The sequence below is a fragment of the Coptis chinensis genome, chromosome 3 (genome assembly GCF_015680905.1).
Source record: "Coptis chinensis isolate HL-2020 chromosome 3, ASM1568090v1, whole genome shotgun sequence".
Classification (NCBI taxonomy): Eukaryota; Viridiplantae; Streptophyta; class Magnoliopsida; order Ranunculales; family Ranunculaceae; genus Coptis; species Coptis chinensis.
Window position 1 is genome coordinate 46,110,535 of NC_141458.1, and position 17,580 is coordinate 46,128,114.

The window sequence follows — 17,580 nt, forward strand, 5'->3', positions numbered from 1 at the left end:
AAACTAAGTGTTAGCAAAATTGCAACAAAAATGAATTCCCCTACAATGGTGGTTATAAATAATAAAATGCAGCTGACCAGAATATTAAGGTTGTTCAAGATATTAAAGTTGCATAAATGGTAAAAAAAGAAGGAACACAAATTTATATACTTGAAAACATCATTGTACATTAGCATTTGTTCCAGACTTTTCTTCTTATTACTAGCATCATGCACGAGTGATGCACGTTTTAACAATACATATATTAAGATTAAATCCCCAGCAATAAAAACTATAATAAACTCCGCGCAAGAAGATTTGAGCAAGAAAGATGTAAACATTTAACTGACAAATGAGCAAGAAAGAAATATGAGCATGAAGATAAAAAATTGTCTCGCTAATTTAGTTAACTCTTAAATAAGATAGTATTTTCATTGTTTGAAGAGGTGTTAGAGGTGCTTACAGAATAGGAGCACAACATGTTAAAAAAATAACAGATTGAGCCCAGTTAACACCTGCTAAGCGTCCTTCTACCATCAACAACAAATCATATATGCACCACCTAACATAGAAAACTACAAACAATACCATTAAAGATATGTGTGATGTTACACATCAACTTCTAACGCCTCAAGCCACCATCCAAAAGCCATCTAGGCCATCATTCAAAGGCCCAAGGTTTTTTTTCAGAACTTCTTCAAACTCCTCTAAAGTGAAATCATTTTTTATATTGAATTTTTTGCGGATCTTATATATTGTCTTCCCCTTAATTGTGTCAGCCACTATTTGGGCTGCTACTTCAATTAAGTTCTATATGTTCAAATAATTTGTAGTCTATAGAAAATAGAGCAAACAATCAACCTAAGTTACCATATTAGTTGCAATCTTAAGGGGAGTAGAAAAGAGTCAAAAGACATTAGAAACATACGTGAGCATTCAACAGTCCCTGTGATCCACATTCCAATTCTTACACTTTGATCAGCTTATCTAGATTTTTATCCATCTTCTAGATAGTCAAATAAGCTATACCACATAATATACAACAGAATCTACCAACATATATTTATATATCGCTAATCTATTTTATTAGGAACATAACCTTAGGTGGCAGAATATCAAAAAGGTCTTAAGTAATCAGTTCTTTTAGCTTATATCTTCATATAGTTCTGTGATGCGATATGTTGGAATCAGCACACTAAAGCAGAAAGTTCACCAGAGGTAATGGACATTAGACTTAGATTGCAACGTAACAGAGTAACTCTTGCCCTAGCAACATCTTAAGGGGATTTTCTGTATCTATTAACATTTATGGAAATTCCCTCTTATTAACCAAGTTGGTTGGTCATCCTATAACAAATTTTGTTAGTGAATGGAGTGATGTCAGTAAAAAAAAAAAGTGAGAAAAAACAAGAAATCGACTAAGACAGAGGGTATGAACTTAAAAGATACTCACCTCAGGAACAAAAATTGATCCATAGGGTGTATGCGATGTCTATTAAGAGTGGTTGTCACATTATCGGACTTATTCACAATGTCTATTAAGTTGGAAAGATTTATAAAACAACAAGTACCTGCATATACATAGGATTCAGTACATAGGCATCAAACCTATGTAAACATTAAGATTGGCATGTAAAAATAGATATTTAGTAATATGAGATTTGGTAATTCAAGTCTACCCATGAAAGAGAAGAGGGAAGAGCAGAGAAGCAATATGTAGAAGCGAAGATATCAATATGGTGGGACATAGAGAATTGTCAAGTACCAAAAGGATATGATTCACATACAATAGCACAAAATATAAGATCATCTTTAAATAGGATGAATTATTGTGGTAAAATTTCTACTATTTCTGCTTATGGTGATATTAATTGGATTAATACTCAAGTTCAACATGCTCTTAATTCTACCGACATCACTTTAAATCACGTTCTTACTGGTATTTTTTATTTTTTATTTTTTATTCATAAAAATTCCATCTTTCTTGAAAAATGACATTACCATAAGTTGTTATAAACACAACCAAAGGTGTATCGAAAGCTAATTGTTCCCATTTTAGCGTTGAACTGAAAACTAGCCTAGTCAAGAAGACTCCATTAGCTGCTCAAATAGATTAATCAATTATTACAGATCTTGAAGACACATTTGAGGAAACAACGTTATTATATAGTAATTTGGTTAAACTTTTCAATTGCAATTAGGAATAAACCAATAAGTGATTAGGGGATATCAATTGCAAAATAGAAATAAACATAATATCAAATATAATGCAAAATAGAAAGTGTTGGAAACAGTACCTGACCAGACTCATTCGTTGGAGGATTATATCCCAAAAAAACTACCACTATTTTATCCAATTAAATGAACATTTCCTTTAAGATCTAATCTCTCATTCCCCATAAGAAACGAAGTAAATGGCAATTGTTGCTGCATAAACCCATTATCATCCATTCATAGACTGAAAGCCGGGAGACAAAGAAGAACTTGCACACATGGGGAGAGGAATGCTCGAGAACTGTAGATATACTATCTTTATCAGGGCCTATACTGTAGAGATACTATCTTTATCAGGGCCTATACTCGGTGAATGCTCTGTATCATACTTGAACTAGTCCTCGCCATAAGCTACAGTGTTCTTTCGATGCTAATAATAAGCACACTTTCATTCGCGTTCAAGGGACCGTTGTTCATCAATAATATCATACGTTGCCTTCTATCTCATTCTGTAGACGTTCATGTTTTGTCGTTCTCGGCGATAATGAATTGCATTGTTGTAACTACATTAGACCCTTGTTGGGAAGAGTTGTCCATGTTGAACGCCCTTGAATGCAACCAATCCGAGTAGTAAACATAAACATCTCTAAAATTGTATTCAAACAAATCTAATAACTTATAAAAAAGGATTAAACAATTATAATTAACCGATTAAATAAATGACTAAAAACAACCCCTTGAATTATCCAATCCGAACAGTAATGCCAACTGTTAGTGAATGGGGTGATAACAGCTTAAACTAAATGATAGGGATCCAAGAAAGTAAATGAAGGAAATTAACGAAAAAAGAATCTCTAAGTTGGAGAATTTCTTACCGCAATTAAACTCACCAAGTTTCCACTATCAAAATTACCAAGCAATCGTTCTCTACAACCACAATACCAATATGCTGACACTGGCCATTCATTTAGTAAACTATCCAATTTAGCTTCCCACCCAATTGAAGCACACTTGATTGATAAACTGGAAAAAAAAAATTACTGAGTTGGAGAGTTTCTTTCCGAAATCAAATTCATTAAAGCTCCCATAATCAAATTTACCAAATAGCTGTTATACATAACCCACTTAACGAAACTTCCACTTGTTAAGCATATTAATTTGATAGAGATAGAGATGGGGAGGAGAGTTAGAAGCTTGAGCAGAGAGAGAAAAAATGGAGACGAAGAGAGAAAGTGGAAAAACCGAGAAAGGCATAGAATTTTCTATTATGTGCAAAATGATGAAACTACCCCTTCTGTTTAGATGCACAATGACGAAAATACTCCTGTGACGTACGTAAAAATTATTGTTCATCGGCCCCATATTTTTCTAATTTTTTTTTATTGGGTCCGTCACCAAAACCCCATGGGTTACGGCAAATGATAGGCAAACAAAAAGGTAGGACTACCTAGTAGGGTCCTGGCAAACAGAGTGCATCAAGCTCACTTTCTATACTATTTGAGAATCAATAGAATTTTCATTTATTGAAAGAAAAAATGATGATATCATTATTTTGTCACAGTGCACATACTATTTCTTTAAAATCTAAAAACATTATCTTTGTTCATTGTATTTGGTTCATAAAATTGATAAAAACCCTTTTCTATATTATCAAAACCATTATTGTACCACGTTTTTGACAAAAAAGTAAACATAGTTCATCACTTCATCATGATAAGATAAGAAGTGATACGCATTGTTCAAAAAAAATCTTTCACCTAATTATTATTGGTAAAATCAAACGGTGTGATTCCTAGTGTATCCAATATTATGGACTTAGATCCGACGTGTTTGTTGAACAAAACCTAAGGGTGTTCATGGTTCAGTTCCTACTAGGTTTCTTACTTGTTGGTTTCCCAAAAATTTGAAAACCGAAACCAATCCGGTGTTGAGTGAAACCTACAAAACCGAACCGACATAAACAGTAACAACACCTATTAGAATATGAAAATTCATTGTCTATATTTATTTGGAGTATGAACAATTACTGTTCATACCACAATATAATGTATGAGATATGTTCATTTATTTGGGTGATTGTTCATACCACAATAGCACAACGACATAAAATGGTAAAATCAAAAACATTAATTTCAAATCCGAACTATTTGTCTTTATAGATTATTTTTATCCGAACACCCAAAAAATTAGTTTTTTAGGTTATTTTCACCCCAAATTTATTATTGTAAGTGATTACGAAAAAGGATTGTCTTCGACAGTGATTTTGACTGGGACCAGTCTCTAGTAATTTTAAATCTGGGATATTTTGTCGGCGTAAATTATTTTCGTGGTTTTTCAGGTTATTTTCACCCGAAAATAGTCTCTGCAAATTATTTCGAAAAAGAACTGTTTGGGCCGATGTAACATGCTTGTCCCATCAGAATTATGCAATTTTAACAAAATATCCACTTAGCGTGTTACCGTGTCCTATCTAAAGTGGGCAACACCTACACCACGTGTTGCAACCTGTTCCAATTGCAAAATGAACAAAGCATTGGCCAAAGAAACCACTGGACATCTGGCAGGAAAATAAAAGGAGGGACTACAATTTAATTGGCTGGTCTTCTGCCTAATATATCGTGAATTGGGCCCAACCTGAACCCCACGGGTCAATTCATTCGCGCCAATAGCCTAAAACTCGAATAAGCATCCAAGCCCATTCTATCTCTACTAGTTATATAAAACTAGTATGCGAAAAGATCGGTGCACACGTGGTATTTTAAGATAAGGATCATTATATGAGCAGGTTATTATGTACACTACCCTGTCCCGTGGTATATGTTTCTGGAGGATTGAAAACTAAAGTTTCTTTTCAACCACCACCCGGTAATGTGGTTGAAAAAAAATACCATTTCAAACATGTAAAATTGGACATTGCATCACATTGTTAGAATTTATAAAGATCTATTCGGGCCGATTGTGTTTCTAAAACACCACGGGATATGCAACTGAAACATGCTCCTGCATAGATATTTCTAGTTCAGGTGGAATTCTATAGACTCGCCAAACATTAGTGAAATCTCCCTATCACAAAAGTACCATAGTACCTACTCCTGCGTCTTGACATGGATAAACTAAAGACTGTAAGCACACTATCCCCTTTAAACTAATCAAATAGATATTTCTAAGCCTGACATATAAATTTTGAAAGATGTTTAAATAAGCAAACCTGCAGCAATACGACTATTAGATAGTAAAGAACTTTCAATTAAGTGGAAGACAATGAGCAAATAATGAGTTTAATGTATGTATAATATCCCTTTAAATAAGAAAAATATATAAATAAAGCAACTTCAACATATAACTTAGAGTGTATTTTCATATGTCGTCTTGCACTCCTTCGTTTACGTCATGATTCTATTGATGAGAAGCCTTATGAATTCAATCAATCCTGTAGTAAGAATAATTTTAAATCTTATTATTAGTTATTATTTCAATTTTTATTTCCAAGTATTAGGGAATGAGTATGTTACCTGAATTTCTACACATTGTTTTTTGGCATTTGGCTCTTCATCATCTTGTTTGATGATATTGATGCCCTGTTTTTAAGATAGGTTAGTAGTAGAGCGAAACGTTAGCTATGACTATTACCGGGGTATGAAAGGAAGCTAAAGTTCCACAACTTGCTTAGGCAATAAACTGCAACAGTAAAATTTTAACAATGCATATAACCAACAGTAAAATTTGTACTTACCTTTTCAATTTTGTCTATTTTTGAGACGGTTAATGAGCTATCTTTTCTATTTTCACAGTTGTACTTTGTTATTTTGACTTCAAATTCATATTCCTTGCCAATTGGTTCTTCTAATATTTCAGAAACCAAGTCGAAGCCATTTTCCTGCATAGAATATTTTAATGTCATCGTGCGAGATTTTTTGTAAATAAATGTAATTTTAAAGAGTTAAAGCTAATTAATACCTGTTTCTCAATTTTCAACAGTTCATCCAAAGGACGTTGCAACAAATATTCGGCCTCATCATCAAACGTTGTTATCAACTTTTTGCATGTTGAATCTTCTATTTCAAATCGGACTTTGTACCTGCATAGAATGTAATTACTTTAGTCTCTATGATAATATTTATAATTTATTTAAGAATATTTGTTTCAATACCTTTTTGTTGGTTCTTTCATTGAAATGGAATAATAGTCACAACACCATTACGGATATTTTAGTTCTACTTTTTCTTCTGCGGTGGCATTCACAACAATTGTAATGCCAATTGTATTTGTTGTCAATATATGATATTTTTGCTTTAAATTTGTACCTTTTCCCCTATACATTGATAATTTTAAATTTTGTTAAACAGTCAAACAATAATTGAAAAGAATAATTACACATGAACTTGGATAAAGGGCGGGGGAAGTTACCATCGATGAAGTACTTTCAAGTAGCAATGTGTCAATTTCTTCTAAATTTTTCACTTGAATTGCCTCTGTTGCATAGGTAGATGGCCTTTTTCTAGAAATTGGCAACTCGCCCGTGGATTGTTTGAACTGCATTTTACATGAGAGATATGTCATAAACTTTAAAAGTATGTACATGATTTTTCTGTGAAATAAGTAATTGTTAGCTATTTTTTAAAGTATGAGCATCATCGTTTCGGGTTTATATACACCTTTGTCGCGGTGTTGCTTGGAGTACATATTTACCTTAAGCAATAACTTTGTACATTAGCACATATCACTCAAATTTATTGAATGTACATATTTAGATAGATGTACACGAGAACAATGACATTTGTTGTTGAAGTCACAGTTATAATATCTCTTGGGCCATTTTTTGTTAGGACTTGTGGTATTTGTTTAATCCGATCTCCCCAGAAAGTAATTTCCAAGCATTCGATTCTAACAACAAATAAGGATATAGAGTTAAAAATATACCATTGGTGATTAGTTGGTTTATTAAATAGTAAAGTATCATTAATAAGAAAAAGCATACCTCTCATTATCAATGTAGATTGATTTTTTATCGGATTGTCCCATTCTTGTGTGAACATTTTTTTGCAATTCACTGATGTTGTTATAGAAACCAATGACATCTGAATAAGATAAACTTTATTGGTAAGCCTATGAAATTTTACCAATAAACGAACTAATATACTTTGAAAAAAAAATGTTAAAATTACCAGTAAGAAATTCGTCTTGCTTATCACGTGGGGCTAATTTCTTGAAATCGACAAAGCTGAATAGTTGTTGTGGAATTGATGTTTCATCTGAAATATTCCTCATGGTTGTATACTTCTCAAATGTTATCTTGTTTTTATTGTTCACGGGACAGTAAGACCTAACGTTTTTAACAGTGAATTTTTCCAAATGTACCACTGAACCATCTTGAACTTTTTCCTTAAACTGTGGATAGATCTCCATAGGTATAGACGCATTGATTTGGTCACCCTGTATGAATGAAAAAAATAATGGATATAAATCTTAAAGTGATAAAAGAGACATTGAATAAGTGTGGTACTTACTTTTTTCGTCGATGAGGATCATATCCTTATTTTAACAATGTCTCATTTCCAACCGGATAGTGGTCCCGGCTTCTATCAATTCTTACTCGAGCTTCAAATTCCTAACTGACTTGGTGACTTGCTTTATCAAATTGTAATGAGTTGTCATGTCTAAATGCTGCAAGTAGATCGACCAAGAACAAATAAGTAGGAGATTATCTTTTCAAATTTAATATAATTAACTAAAAAATAAATATAAAATGAAAACAAAGGTATGTCCAATGAAGTAGTAAACTGTAGTGATTTCAAACACTTGGCATATATATATAGAAAATGGGTTCGTATATTCCAATAAAGAACAAAAGAGAATTAAAAAAAAAATGGCGAATGTGAATAATGTCTCCATAGTAGCTGTTGGTCCTCTACACTGCAATAGAATAAAAAAATTAATTAGTTAATAAGTAATTCGCTTTATACGAAGTTAAAAAAATGAAAATTTGAGATTGAACTAATATTTTTTTTTACCTCATTGTAAATTGTTGAATGCTTCTTTGTAGACAATCATCTGAGTGTATCCTTCTGGTTCTTCACCATTTTTCTTGATTAGGAATTTCAGTCCTGATCGTGTAGTTGTTCGTGATACTACAACATATAGTTGTCCATGACTGAAAACTGGCTTAGGCAAGTATACCCCCACATGCTTCAATGTTTGTCCTTGAATTTTATTTATTGTCATTGCGAAACAAATCTTTATTGGAAACTGTATTCTCTTCAAACTAAAAGGCCAGTTCGTGCACTTATAAGTTGTCTCTATCCTTGGTATATCAGTTTCCCCGCCAATGTTGCTCCCTGTTATAATTTTTGCTCTAATGACCTTTGGAGCTAGTTTGATAACAATAAGTCTCGTTCCATTACAAAGACCAAGGCTCTGGTTTATGTTTCTAATGAGCATGATTGGCGTGCCAAGTTTTAACTCCAGCTTGTGGTTTGGAAGACCAGATCCTTTAATTTTGTTAAGAAATTCAACTGGGTATACTGCATACTGTTCTTCAATATTTTCAGATATTGAGCTTATTGAATCGGTCTTTGAAGTACTCACGATTTGTCCTTCGAAAGAAGACAGGATGTGGGAGTTGATATCATCTACAGACTCATTTGTAGGTGACAGAATGCATCTATCTCTGAAGTAGTTGTCATCCATGTATTTTGATGGTAAATCTTTGTAAATACTTGACACGATATCACTTATGCTGTCATAGCCAAGGGGAATAAGAAGATCATTAGGAATTTGGATCCAATTTTTTTCTTTACCTTCGAATATGGAAATGGCAGGTAAGTTTCCTTCTCCGAGGTCTAATACCCACTTGCTGAAATCTAACGTCAATGAAGAATCCACATTCTCTAAGCGCATGTTTCTAGTTAGCTTGAAGACTTTGCAATGGTGCCAAATATGTGATCTATTTATCGATGAAGAAATTATTAATTCCCTTGTACCTCTTGGAATGACAGGTAAAATCTGCCTGAAATCTCCCCCTAGCAGAATAATTTTACCTCCAAAGATCTTGTTTTCATTTTCTTTGCCCATTAGATCTTTTAGTGTCCTGTCTACTGCCTCAAAATCATGCATGTGGGTCATAGGAGCTTCATCCCATACTATAAGATCAGCTCGTTGAATAAGTCTGGCCAGCATGGTGTTTTGACTTATATTGCAGGTTGAGTACTCATCAATTTCTATTGGGATCTTAAATCTTGAATGCGCTGTCTTTCCACCTGGAAAAAGTAGAGCTGCTATTCCTGAAGAAGCAATTGCAATGGCTATTTTCCCTTGTGACCGTAGTTGGGTCAGTATGGTATTGTAGAGGAATGTCTTGCTAGTTCCTCCTCCTCCTCATACACTTTGCCGTTGACAATTCTGAGATCTTTATATGAGGTTGCACCTTTTTGAACATTTAATACCATTCGCAAATAAAACCGTTCGCCTGACGTCGGATGTGCATAAAAGATCCTTCCGATTTTTACTCCTTTCTGTCTTAATTGCCAACATTTAAAAGAATCAACCCAAACAAATTTTAATGGGAAATCAACATACCTCAGGTGTCTACCATCTTCATGTAATTGGTTATAGCGCATCCACTCTGTAAATTTGGTTTTCTTTGCACTTTCACGGGTGATAACTTCATTTGTGTTGTCATCGTCATGATAGAACACCGTATGTTCGCCTTCAAGATGGAATGGTAGTCTCTCAACAGGTGGGAATCGATATTGGATATCGTATCCAAATAATCTCCAGCAAGCTTCATGTGCAGATACATACCGACAGTCTAAGAATCTTTGAATTTCATCAACTTGTATTATTGTTTCTTCGGTTTCTGTGTTTTCGATAGTGGTATCAGTCTCAACAACAATAGTGGATCTATCTTGACCTTTGCTCAAGTATTTGAAGAGATACTTGACCATTCGACTTCTATTACAGAACTCCACGTTGATGTGTGCTCCATATTTCTTTGAAAAAGCTGGATTATAAGGAACAACCCATCTGTTATCAACGGTGAAAGTATTCTTCTTCCGTTTTTTTGTAGCTGTTCTACCTGGTCTTCTCATGTACTTTGCAAATCCCTTGTCATCGAATGTAGTTTCTTCGTAGAATTCTTTTGGATAAAGTCTAGTACGTTTTCGTTTGTTCATGCAAGGTGAATTCTTGTCTAGCTCTCCACATGGACCGTGAATCATGTTGTCTAAGACAATTTCATATAACAACGGGTGGGTCATCATTTTTGTCTGGAAGTTCAGCTGATATAATCTTATCAATGTTAGTTGGTGTAGAAGGTTTGTCATCAGGGTGCAACCAAAGTAGTATGTGAGCGTGTGGTAGACCTCGTTTTTGGAATTCAATAACATAGATTGCTGCAAAATTCAAATTTAAAAGTAAATAAATATGAATGCTTGATACCACTATATCACATAAAAATTTACAAATTTGTTTTTATAAAGCCGCCACGCCTAAGAAAGGAGTATAATATATAAAGTTCTCAGATAACCCCGAAAGCAACCCGGTGGCTTTGTTTGCCTTTTGTCCCTCAAGTCCTTTTTAGTTGGAATATCATTCCTTTTTGGCTTATTTATTAGTTATTACACTTGGCTTGAAGGTTCTAAGTGAGACATTAGACATTATATTGTAAAAATTCTTCCTATATAAAAGTAAAACCAACAGAAAATAAAATAAAATAAAAATGAATAATTTACGGGGGGAAAAAAGAAGGAATAAGATGTTTTCAAGCCAAGAGTCACATAGTTTAGGCATCACACAAATAAAATTAAGATGTAAAATATTTAAAATTACCTGCCATAACTTTGCCAAAGTGTTCTTCTTCTTTGAGGTCCTTCATAATATGAACCACTTTTATCTTAAACGCTCTAACAACAACTTCAGGACAGTATTCGGATTTTAGACCTTCAACTCTTTTCATTGCAAGTTTAATTTCATTCCACTTTGGATTGCAAGTGAATGTGATGAATAGATCTGGAGGTCCCGCCCATCTGCATATAGCAATGGCATCCTGATAATTCTGCACCATGTACCGTGGCCCACCAGTAAATGAAGAAGGCAAAACTAAACGCTTTTCGACTAATCTTGCATCTGTGTCTCCAACGTGCACTGAGTCAACTATATTCTTATATAGTTCTGCTCTAATTGTGGACTGGTTGTTTCGGAACCAATCAAGTCTTTCTTCTTCTACACATGTGTATATATCGACCAAAAATTGCAATTTTACTTTACCACCTCTAACTAAAGTCTGGCCCTCATTTTCTCTATGTTGAAGTCTGAAGGCATAATATTCTCGCGATGCTAAGCGTATTTGCGGTGATTTTCTGATATTTCTTCTTCTCCTCGATACAAAATATCGAATGTGTAGCCGTCCTCACCATATGGAAATAAAAGAGGATATTGCATTGCCATAAAGCTAGGATAATATTCAGTAATTCGTTTGAGGCCTTCTTCTTGGTGTTCAACAACTATATCTCGATGATGAAATTCAACTCCATTTCCAAGCATCAGTGCTGCTACTTCAGTAGATGTAGGCAGGTTGTACTGTCTTTCATCTTTTGAGCGTGTGCCAATAAGTCTAATGCGTACAGGTATGTAGTCCTCTTCATTGAACCTATCTCGTGCCATTCGGAAGGCATTTGCAATTTCATTTTCCGCATTCAGCATTGTTATCAATCCTTCAACTATACTACCATCCAATGCTTATTCGAGTGCTTGATTGGGTAGAGCACTTAACCTATTGGACACCTCGTTCTCTGTGTCATATATATAAAGCTGCGCAAACTTTGGTTTATCTCCTGATGGAAGTAACGATCCGATTTTATGGTAATTTTGTCCATGAATTCTGAAGACATATGGACCACCACCATTGTTAATTGCATAGTCTATTTTTCCACCCATTGATGTGAAAGCAAAGATCGAATTATATGATCTTATGTTTTCAATAAAATGAGTGCTTCTTGGTCCCCTTAATTCAAGCAGATCCTTTAAGAATTGTGGAGGATTCTTCAATAGTGGAAGTTATATTTTTCCCACTTGACAACAAATGGAGAATGTAGGAAGTTGTCCCTTTTGTTTCTTGTTGTTCCTTTCTTCATTCCAGAGTATAGCTCCACAGAAAGAACAAATTTTGTTGGGTTCACCAAAGTCCCATAGTTCTATATAAAGAAAAAAAAGATAAGAAAAAGGATATAAGTTATTAATCGAAATATTCAACGTGTTTAATTTAATATTTACCAATATCGCGAGTACTTTTGCGAAGTGGAATGCTGTCAATGAAATCAAAATCTGAAAAATTAAAATTTGTTGAATTGTTGTTGATGTTCTGAAAATCAACATCAGTAGTGATGCTTCTTTGCCTATTCACGGTTTCTTCTCTGTGCATAGACTGAACTTTTTGAATATTTGAAATTCTGGTAGCACGTGAATCATTTATAACCAACTCTCTTTGTGGGAGAAGATTGCATCTTAGCCTTGATTTACGAACCTGTTTATTCTTGTCCTTGGCCATAGGGATTTCTTATAATAAAGATAAAAAAAGGGAGAATTATAATTGTAAGGGACACTTAATATAGAGTAGTTAGATTGAACACATACAAAAGAAGTACTCAGATATAACAAAAAAAAAATTAACCATGCACTCACAAAAAAATCTAATATAAAGAAAAGAAGTACTCAGATATATAATTACATGCACATACAAAAAAATTATGAATTAAATCATGTAATTTAAAATTTTAACATTACCTGTAAAGAAACGATGACAGAAGTGAATCCAGTAGGCAAACTCTAATATAAGGTTATGTTAACAATAGCAAACAAAGTTTTGTTAGAAAATAAAGTTTTATAGCTTAGAAGCCAGAAGGTTAAAGTAAATTCAGGACCCAACTGCAAACTTTAGGAAAACCAAATCTACAAATTGACATTAAGACATTTGATACCTGCTGTTAGACAATGCATGGCAACTAACAGTCTCACTATCTTGTACTCTGACTTAGACACCAGTGCCTAAGACAATATACCTTCACGTATTAATTGATATATTATATTCAACTATATCGTTGAGGGTATCAGGAGATAAGCAGCATATTACATTTGCATGATCCTTTCCAATCAAGACACACTACTTGATGATGTAGGGAGGCATTACTATCACTAAAACGACCCCAACACTCAAGTGAACAACAATACATTTGGAGTTGGGAACAAAAGAAAGCACTCAAAGGACTAATAAGTGACTACTTATAGAGTTTAGCACATTTATATATGTCCGGGATGAGGTGTAGGCTAGCACATGTTCTTAAGGGGACTTTTAAGTTACCTAGAATAAAAAGATGGAAAAAGATGTCCCTGCGATGGGAAAAGCACATGAAGCGATTAATCGGGCGAGTTCTATCGGTGATCTTGCATAAACTTAGTGCAGATATGGTACAATGATCGGGTTGTGCAATGACATGAAATGCAAACCCAAGGTGTAAGAAGGAAATTTCGCAAGTGACATGACATGACAGTTATCGGTTGGATTTGTGATATTTTGGCCTACAATTATTACCGTTAGTTGTAACATGCAAGCAACCAATAAACGTGAACTCAAAACAAACATTGACTTTTTGTTCTAAAATTGGTAAGGGACGAAGGGCACACATCAAAATCTTTGGAGCTATATAGTGCATTGTATCATATAAATAAATAAAAGAAGAAGCATAAAGTGTTGCAGACTTGCGATCCCTTTGGAAATCAAAGACTCTTTTTGGGGTTGATGTAACATGCCAATATGCAAAACCAAACAGGTCTCTAGCATAGAATAAAAGTGAGACAACGTCAAGTTGTATTACAAACCTCCTCTTCTTTCTTTTCCCAATCCCGAAATTCAGCTCTAGCACGCCTCCCTAGCCAACAAAGTGCCTATTATAAGAAGCGGACATAGTTATACTCCAACATTAATTCATCCTTAATTTCCAAACACGGGATGAGTTTAAGAAGTTTCAAAATTTTAGAACATAATTTCTTTTTAGATCTAAGAGATAAACACATATGAGCAAGTCAATATTTTCCACTCATACTACATGATTTGAAAATATGTCCAAATACACATCCTAAGAAGTACACCACCCTTTAAATCAATCCTATTCATAAGAGAAAGTTTTTTGTTTAGGGCCATCTCCTACATTCAGATATGTGCAAGATTTGAAGTTTCTAGGTAAAATCGGGTTCCAAATTTCTTATCTCCAGTGTATCTTGAAAAAATGCATGTCAAATTACTTTTTAAATCAACGTGATCAGCCCATGTCGGGCTTTTTCCACTCTTACAATAAGTACAACAATCCTTATACCAAAGTTATTTCTAACGAAAGCTATTAAGGGTCGTATCCTATGTGCGTAGGGGGTTGTGTACCAAGGTCTTAAGATTAATCTTTTTTGTCCGGGGTTTGTGTATTTAAGAGAGCAGGAAAAAAAGCGTTTGAGAAAATTAGAAGAGGATATAGAGGGAAAGAGAAAAAGATAGAATGGTCATTTGAAAGGGCAACTTCATGGCTTCGCGAGAGAGTATATTGAGGCTCGTGGAAAGGGCGAAAGGGTCATTTGTGGAGAGAGCTACTCACCGGCTTCGTCAAAGAGCAATGGCAAAGGCTCGTGAAAGATTAGAGAAAGCATGTGCGAGGGGCTTGAGAGAAGTCATTAGTGAGAAGGCTTCTACGAATCCGGACTTCAGAAGCGGAGCTTGCATTTGCAAAGAGAGAGAGCAAACCGCAGATTTCAGCCATGAGTGCTTAACCAGGAGAGATGTACGGTCTAATGTAGTTTTACACTTTTACGAAACAGAGGAAGAACTTATATTTTCTGAAAATGGGGCAAAAACAGATCATTAATAGGGACACTATATATGCCCAATGCATAATAGTTGTCTTTCTTCAATAGATATCAAGATATGCTCACCAAATGTAAGGATAATAGTATTGTTGATAACTTAGTCTATAAATATTAAGATACTTTATTGTACAATGTTTGCAGACCTCATAGAGAAAACCGTACCGTACCAAGGATTTTTTTCTGGAGGGAAGAAGGTAAATTAATTGATTAAGAAATTATTTTGAAGTAAACTGATCCCAATATCAAAGTACAATTTCTATTTAAAGTTATCACTATCAAAGTTATGCTGGACCTTTTGTGAAAGCACTTATATGGATTTTTCACACCTCATACTTGTAACTTTCATACATGCTTGGAGAAAAACTGAATGCGCACTGTAAGGGAATCTTGTAGACAACTGGCTATACATATTATGCTGAATCACTTTCAAGTCGTCTCTCCTACTCCTTAACTTGGGGTCTCTTAGCATTTTAGCAAAAGTTCCTAACACACTCTAAGTTAACGTTGTTTTGTCTCTATGATAAGTTCAACATCTAAACCCAGACCACCTATTGTTCTTCCTCACCATCTAATTGCTTCCCAAGAGAAGGTCAATATAATTGGAGTTTATTATGTACTGAGGAAGCTAATACCACCCAACAAAAACAGTCAAGATCAAAGAGAAAGTTGAAAGCAAAACATGACACAATCATAGTTTCACATGATTTCACATATCCATCAAACTTTTATAATAATAATTAAAAAAACAAAAAAACAAAAAATGCAAAATTCTAACCTTATACCTCTTCCACAGCAACCCACACTTGATAATGCTTAAAAAAAACCTTATACCTCTCAACAAACTCTCAAGAAAGTCCTTCATATATATAGAGAGAAATTGGTGTGTGAAGTTGGTGTGTATGTGTAATACAGTGAACTTGGTGTTTAATTTCGATTGCAAGAGAAATTACTGTTTGATTTCGATTGGAATTGATAATTAGTGTTTGATTTCGATTGAAATTGGTGGGTGTTTGATTTAGGAGTATTTAATAAATATTTCAAACTCAAAGGAGGAATGACTAAATTATAATAAAAGAAAGATTTAAATTGGCTTACTCGAGAGTTGAGGAGATAGACTCGGCTATCATATAGTGTAGAGAGGTGCGGGTAGAGCTATCTGTTTTAGCTGTCACTCAGTTCTAACTTTGCAATATTTTCGTGATACGTGTTATTTTGAGCCTATTTTATGTGTTCTGTTTTTGTTTTTTTGTGGGTGTGCTTTTTTTTTTTTTTTTTTTTGTTGCCCCACCAGAAAAAGAGAGAGACCCTACCTAAGTGAAAACCACGTGCTAAGGCTATATATATATACTAAGGTTTGACACTCGTGACTATGCCATTCCAATAGTCTGGACGCGTGGTGAGCTAGTGATTGCAATTATGTAAATTAAGACCCTCTTGGTCGTTCTGCAACAACATTATTGTGGCGTAGTGGTAGACTGGTGGTGCTAAGTTGAGTAAGTTCTAATTGCTTAGTGCTAACCTTGGCATTATTGTTCAAAATAATCTTTCATCTAATGGTCTAATTATTATCGGTAAAATCAAACAATATGATTCATGGTGTATGGATATGACTCTAATATGGACTTAGATTCCACTTGTTTGTTGAACAAAAACTAAGGGCCTTCATAGTTCGTTTCGTACCGTTTCCTATATAAAACACAAACCAAACCTACTTGTTGGTTTTCCAAATTTCAAAGCCAAACCAAATTGGTGTTTAATGACACCTGATATAAAACTGAACCCAAATTTAGTTCGGTTTGGTTTGGACTAGCCAATTGGGTATGTTATCGAATTTCATATCAATTTAGGCTCGTTTTAACTCAAACACAAGATATATTTACTCTGTAAAGAAAACTCAAAGGTAACAGTACCGTTGGGTCTACTAGATTTTTATTTTTCCAGTTTTATCTTTATTGTTTTTTTCTATTTTTCTTATAGTGCATCTAAGATGTAAAATCTCATCAAAGACCATTAATACTGAGTAGTTGAGAATGCTCCCAGTGACCCAGGTTAGCCCCCATTTTTTCTCTCAGACTGACACATCAGATTTTAACTAAAAAAATGAATTCTCGCACTTTATTTCAATTGTTAAGTAGCCCAAAATATTTAAAAACCTATCTCTTTACTCTTTTTCAATTATACAAAACACTCCTAAAAAAAAAAAAAAAAAAAACAAATCGTCTCTTTCAAACTCTCTCTCTTATTCTTCTTCCAAAATAATTGAACTCTCAAAAAATAAAAAAAATCATCTCTTCAAACTCTTTCAAGATGGCCTTTCTTTCGAGAGAATATCCTCCTCCTCAAGTGTGTGAAAAAGTTGAAGATATGCTCGCGCACATGATAAGCTTTTCGAGGGAGTAAATAAGAGGAATATGTATTTGGAACTTCAATATTGAAGGTATTAAGTTACAGTGACACTAATTGAAGAAGTTAGAGAGGAAACTG

General features: G+C 34.1%; 1 long non-coding RNA gene across 2 annotated transcripts; it reads right to left on the reverse strand.

Moving 5' to 3' along the window:
- Positions 1-691: 691 nt before the first annotated feature.
- Positions 692-3,387, reverse strand: LOC147509795 (uncharacterized). Of its 2 annotated transcripts, XR_015216640.1 has the most exons (4): positions 3,294-3,380; positions 3,069-3,216; positions 2,277-2,800; positions 692-1,550 (listed from the first exon to the last, which is right to left on the reverse strand). It is a non-coding gene; the product is annotated as an uncharacterized LOC147509795 (long non-coding RNA). The 2 variants fall into 2 exon arrangements; XR_015216639.1 differs by having other exon boundaries at positions 3,069-3,387.
- Positions 3,388-17,580: the final 14,193 nt, after the last annotated feature.